A 6,425-nucleotide genomic window follows, 5' to 3' on the forward strand; every position below is an offset into this window, starting at 1 on the left:
ACAAAAAAAAGGGTACTGATGAATATCCATTTTGTATCTGTGTATTCAAAGTGGTTAGGATAGATATATAGTTACATTCTCTTAATGAATTGAGGGATTTGTTCTAATGGTGTTTGTAAATAGGATATCATGTATGCATCTTGTACAGTAATTAACCACTAGGAAGAATGCATGTAATGTGTTAATTATTGAAACTCTCCTACCTGTTTGGTTTGAGACTGTCTCATTGGAATTTGTTTCTCAATAAAATTATGGAAAAAATAAATAAAAATAAAAAATAAATTAGCAAAAAAAAAAGAGCTCTCCAAATTCATCTTGTTTAGCATCAACGGAACACCCATGTTTGAGAAAAGAAAACAAAAATGTATATAAATAAAGGATCATTTTGTAGTGAAAAAATGTACATATATACTAGATAGATTAGATATACAGCTACTTTCTCTTAGTTCAATTAGAAGAAAGATTTGTAATAACAGTGTTTAGACAAGAGATCATGTCTGGCCAAGGAGATGGCTCAGTAGAATAAGCGCTTGCCTGGCAAGCACAAGGGCCTGAGTTCAATCCCCAGTTCCGCCAATAAAAAGTAAATAAGAAGAGATCATGTCTGCATCTTGTACTCTGAATCACTTCTATGAAGACAACAATATGCAGTGTATTAATTGTTGTAACTTTCCTACTAACCTATTTTGAAACTGTTTCAGGGCCAGCCAAATAGCTCAGTGGATTAAGGCACCTGCAAGCATGCGCAGGGGCTGGGGGTTCAATCCCAGGGCCTGCCATGTTGGCCCCCCCCCCGGGTTGCACTGAGATGGCGATTGAGACTGGGCGTGGTGGCGCTCACCTGTAATCCCAGCTCTTGGGAGGCTGTACACAGGTGTGTCACTATGAGTCTGATCTAGTAGTGAGACCCTGAACACCCTGTAGACCCTTCTCTAAAATAAAAAAAGAAAAAAGAAACTGTCTCATTGCTATTTCTTTCTCATTAAAATTAAAGAATTAAGAAAAAGAAACAATGAAAGATAATTCACCCTAACTTATAAGCCAACCACTACTCAATTTGAGGTGATAGCAGTATTAAGGCTGGCAAGTAATAGGAAAGGAAGTAAACTCCTGGTGCAGAAAAATCAACTAAACTATGGCCTGAATCTTTGCTCACAGTTTAAAGTGATGTTTTGTTCCCTTTCTGGAAAAAGTATCTCAAGATGGAAAGTCTTGGTTTTGGTCATTTCATAGGAGTAAATCTATTTGACTTTTAAAAATTTCTTGTACTTTTCATTTCTAGCTTTTACTATGTTCTCAGTGTTATGCTTATTGAACAATATGTTCCTATATATATAAAAGTCACTGATATTTGCAATTATGAATGAGGTATATGCATGTAAAGGTAAACATTTTGAAAGAAAGTTTGTAAGTTTTCTGTATTCTAAATTATGTCATCTGCATTTTTAGAACTATCCCAGTGAATCCTAGAGCTGTAAAGAATAACCACATGCTGCAAATCACAAAATAAACAGTAGAAACTTGAAAAAAATCTGTTGGTGAATAAACATGCAGCCTTCACACTAATCTATGTCCTGAGTGAACTTTTAATTTTTCATATGGAGACAGATTGTAGCTATGTCACTAAATTGCCAGCGTGGCCTCAAATGTACTTTCCTGACTCAGTTTCCCACAGTGAAGATGTCACCAAGTCAGTGACAATCATTTTCACTCTAACATGCATGGGGGCTGAAGGTTGGCCAAAATCAGATTCATCATGAAACCCCAGCTCTCTTACCCTGGACCCCAGGTGCACACACATGAATGCTTTTCCTCCCTTCTGCCACACTCACATGGGACCCAGAAATACACCAGAGGCCCGAAGCTTTGATCCAAGCAGACTTCCAGAACAGTACAGATGGAGCCTGAGGATTTGTTTCACAGGCTCTGTAGCAGAGCTAGAACCTCAAGCTTCTTTCAAAGGCATCTCCTAAGCAGCAAGGCCTCTTTATGGCTGTCTGCCTGGAGCATCCTTGGGCTGCAGCATGGTGTCCCTTGGTTTCTGTGAGGCCTTTGTTGATATGTAATCCTCTACATGGTGCAGTGGGAAAGCACACTTGTGCAACTATTATGGAACTCCAAATGGAGATTTCTCAAAGAATTATGAGTAGAAATTCCACACAGCTGTGCTAACCCTCTGCTCTCTATCTTCTCCAAAGAGCAAGAGTCATCCTGCCATAGCTATATGTGCAGAACAGCGTTTACAACAGCACAGTTGGTAATAACAAAGCCCTTGAAGGAGCCGGTATAACCCTCAACAGAGGATCGGATATACAACATGGGGTGTAAACATATAATGGAATCCTGCTGAGCCAAGGAGAATGACAAATTTGAGGCTTCAGAAGATAAATGGATGCACTGAGGACACATAGTTTTGGGTGAAATGAATCACAGATGAAAGAACTAATAACATGTGGTATCCCTCATTTGAGTGAGGCAAAACAACACAAATAAAGGAAATTATAAAAGGTGGATACAAAGGACAAGAGGACAGATCCTGTCCAGGGGAAATGGTCCAAGGGAATGAGAAAAGGAGGGGAGGAAAGGTGAAGGGAAAATGAACAGAAATAAGATTATGCCATGAGAAGAACCCTAATGACCCCAACCAATGTAAATCATATGATTGCTATCATGTGCACAAGAAGTCATAATGAATATGACACACATGAGTTGGAACCGGACAGGGAGGAGATGAGAGAGAGAAAGAAATGTGGATCTTACAGCAAAAGAAAAAAGAAGCTGTAATGTGCACATGTAACCACTCCCCAAGAGGACTGTCAACTGCGTGAATTACAAGCATTTACTGATAAAACACAACAAAATGAAGTCATAACAGGAACCAGCAAAGGGGATCATATCAAACTAAGGTGCTTCAGAATAGTAAGAGATACAGAATAGTGAAGAGATGACCTACAGAATTAGAAAAAAAACCTTTTTATTTACTAATACTCAGACACAGGAAAGAGACCTAAAATATTTAAAGACTTAAAAACCTTAGACTTCTGCAACTTAAAAATGCAATCCAAAAAAAAGGGCATCTGAAAGGAATAGGTACTTCTTGAATGAAAAAGCGCAAATGGCCCATAAATACAAGAAGCAGTGTTCAACATCACTGGAACACTGATGCAAAACAGAAATTGAAACAACACTGAAAGTGGAGAGGCCCTGTTTGGGACCTGGAACTAGAAAAATCTTCAACAGTAAAGCAGTGAATGGGACCCTGAGATGGTACTCTGCAGAGAGGCACTATAGTGGTGAGACCTAGTGAGCTAATCCAGGAGCAGAATATCTAGCCAGCCATGCACACTTGGTTCTGTTTCATGGGCTGCAGCAGGAAGAAGCCAAGCACAACAGCCATCCCCAAGCCAGGCCCAGCTGGTTGAGTTCAAACTCAGTAGATCACAGTCCAGTGAGATGAGGCATACTGCTAGGGCCAATGGGGCCAAGACCTAGACCCAGATCTATGACAGCACCCACTTGAGACAGAGCTGGCAACAGCTAACTGGGATGAACTAGTTTGCTTGCAAGACTCCAGGTACATCAAGGAGAAAACTTAGGGGAGCAAATTTAAATACAAATTCCCAATTTAATGTTTGCTTATCTATAACCTCATAATGTTTCTGCCTTTGGTCTAAAATACAAACCCATTAGTTGGAAAAGTTTGTCAATTGCTAAATCTCACAACCCATTATTAGTGTTGCTAATTGTATTACTGTGAATAGAAAACTATATCTATATAGTTTTCTATATAGACCTTGTAATAACCTCACCAAGGTCCTACACCAAAGGACAGAAGGCAGTGCCAAACAGAAACCAGTATCTTGCTCTCAACCAATAGAAAGGGCAAAACCCTGGGACACACACAAAATAAGAATCTCTGACTCAGAAGATATACCTAAAGAACAGACTCTAGGGCTGGCCAGATAGCTCAGGGAGCTAAAGAACCTGCTTAGGCAGAACGCAGGGGCTGGGGTTCCATCCTCAGTGTGCTGTTCTGATCCTTCCCCCTGGGCAATCTGAGATGGCAATTGAGACTGGACATAGTGGCATGTGCCTGTAATCCAAATGCTTGTGAGGCTGAAACCTGGAAAATCACTACGAGTGCAGTCTACATAGTGAGACCCTGTAAGTCCTGTAGACCATGTACTAAATACATAAAAAAAGTAAAAATAAAAAAGAACAGACTATACAGAGTGCCTCTGAGCACAGGGATACAGTTAACTGCTATTAAACTTTTACAAAAAAGTATCTTAGAAATCAACATAAAGCGTTCTCTCTGAAATATAGTGATCAAGAGAAGGAGCAAAATGCATTCTCAGGCCCTGAGCCCACTCAGAACAAAATCGGGAGACATTAGCATAGAAGAAGATGGAAGTCTCATACCTGAAATATCTGAAATGATAGCATCTGAAGTAAAAAAAACAACTGTAGAAGGTTATAGAGGAAATCAGATCACAAATAATCTCCAATTAAAAAAGAAATAATAATTGCAGTAAAAGAATTACTAATGGTTTGTAAAGAAGACACTGATAAAAAATAAAGGAGAATAGAAAAATGATAGAAACTTTGAATGAGCAATATAGAAAAGAAATAAAATGTATGAAGCAGATTCGAAGAGATATTCAGATTGAAAACTCTATTAAAAGTTAGTAAAACTATCTGAATGAAATCGAAGATAGGTCCCATATTGAACTTGAGTTGGAAGAGGTGACTCAGGTTTCAAAATAGAGGGCCATGATCCAATGGAACCAAAGCAGTTGAGGAAGCTGTTTATTGGTGGTCTGTGTTTTGAAACTACTGATGATAGCTTAAGAGAACACTTTAACACTTTGAGAAATGGGGCACACTCACAGATTGTGCAGTAATGAGAGATCCTCAAAATGCTCTCGAGGCTTTGGTTTTGTGACTTACTCCTGTGTTGAAGAGGTGGATGCAGCAATGTGTACTCGACCATACAAAGCTGATGGGTGTGTAGTGGAACCAAAGAGAGCTGTTTCTAGAGAGGATTCAGTAAAGCCTGGTGCCCATCTAACAGTGAAGAAAATTTTTGTTGGTGGTATTAAAGAAGATACAGAATAATATAATCTGAGAGACTGCTTTGAAAAATATGGCAAGATTGAAACCATAGAAGTTATGGAAGACAAGCAGAGTGGGAAAAAGAGAGGATTTGCTTTTGTGATTTTGATGATCACAGGACAGTTGACAAAATTGTTCATAAATACCACACTATTAATGGGCATAATTGTGAAGGAAAAAGGCCCTTTGTAAACAAGAGATGCAGTCTGCTGCATCACAAAGAGGCCATGGAGGTGGATCTGGTAACTTTATGAGTCATGGAGGAAGCTCTGGAGGTGGTGGAGGGATTTTTGGCCATGGGGGAAACTTTGATGGAAGAGGAGGTTACGGTGGTGGAGGAGGTGGCAGCAGAGGTAGTTATGGAGGAGGTGATGGTGGATATAAGAGATTTGGAGGTAATGGTGGAAACTATGGTGGTGGTCCTGGTTACAGTAGTAGGGGAGGGTATGATGGTGGTGGATCAGGATATGGAAACCAAGGTGGTGGATATGGTGGTGGTGGAGGAGGATATGATGGTTACAATGAAGATGGAAATTTTGGTGGTAGTAACTATGGTGGTGGTGGAAACTATAATGATTTTGGAAATTATACTGGACAACAGAAGTCAAATTATGGACCCAGAAAGGGGGGCAGTTTTGGTGGAAGAAGTTCTGGCAGTCCCTATGGTGGTGGTTATGGATCTGATGGTGGAAGTGGTGGATATGGTAGCAGAAGGCTTTAAAAAACAACAGAAAAGGGATAGAGTTCTTAGCAGGAGAGAGATCAAGGAGTTATCAGGAAAGCTGCAGGTTACTCTGAGACAGTTGTCCCAAGTGCATTAGAGGAACTGTAAAAATCTTCCACAGAACGGGTGATCAATAGTCAGAAACTTTACTGCAGCTTAAGCAGGAAATCCTTCTGGTTCAGGACTGTCATAACAACAGTTTGCAAAAAGTGAAGCTATTGATTAATGCAGTGTGGTGCAACTATGTGTACATTCCTGAGGTCTTTTATCTGTTATAGCTTTGTCATTTTCTTTCTTATCATTAAATCAGGTATACTGCCCTGTAAGTTGTGGTAGTGACTCTAGGATTAAAAATTAAGAAATCTTTGAGACACAGTCCTAGCCCAGGTCCGGTGAGTGTGCGGCGAGCTTCCTGCTACCCTGCGCCGGCGGGACCAGTCCCAGCCCAGGCCCAGAGTGAGCCGGACCCTCTCCCAGCCCCTTGGGCCGCCACCCACCACATCGCAGTGCCTCCCCCACCCCGCCCGCTGAGTAGGAATTTTTGCCCCTTCCCAGAGCCCCCAGACCCAGTCCTAGCCCAGGTCCC

This window comes from Octodon degus, unplaced genomic scaffold, assembly GCF_000260255.1.
Source record: "Octodon degus isolate 3935 unplaced genomic scaffold, OctDeg1.0 scaffold00236, whole genome shotgun sequence".
Lineage (NCBI taxonomy): Eukaryota > Metazoa > Chordata > Mammalia > Rodentia > Octodontidae > Octodon > Octodon degus.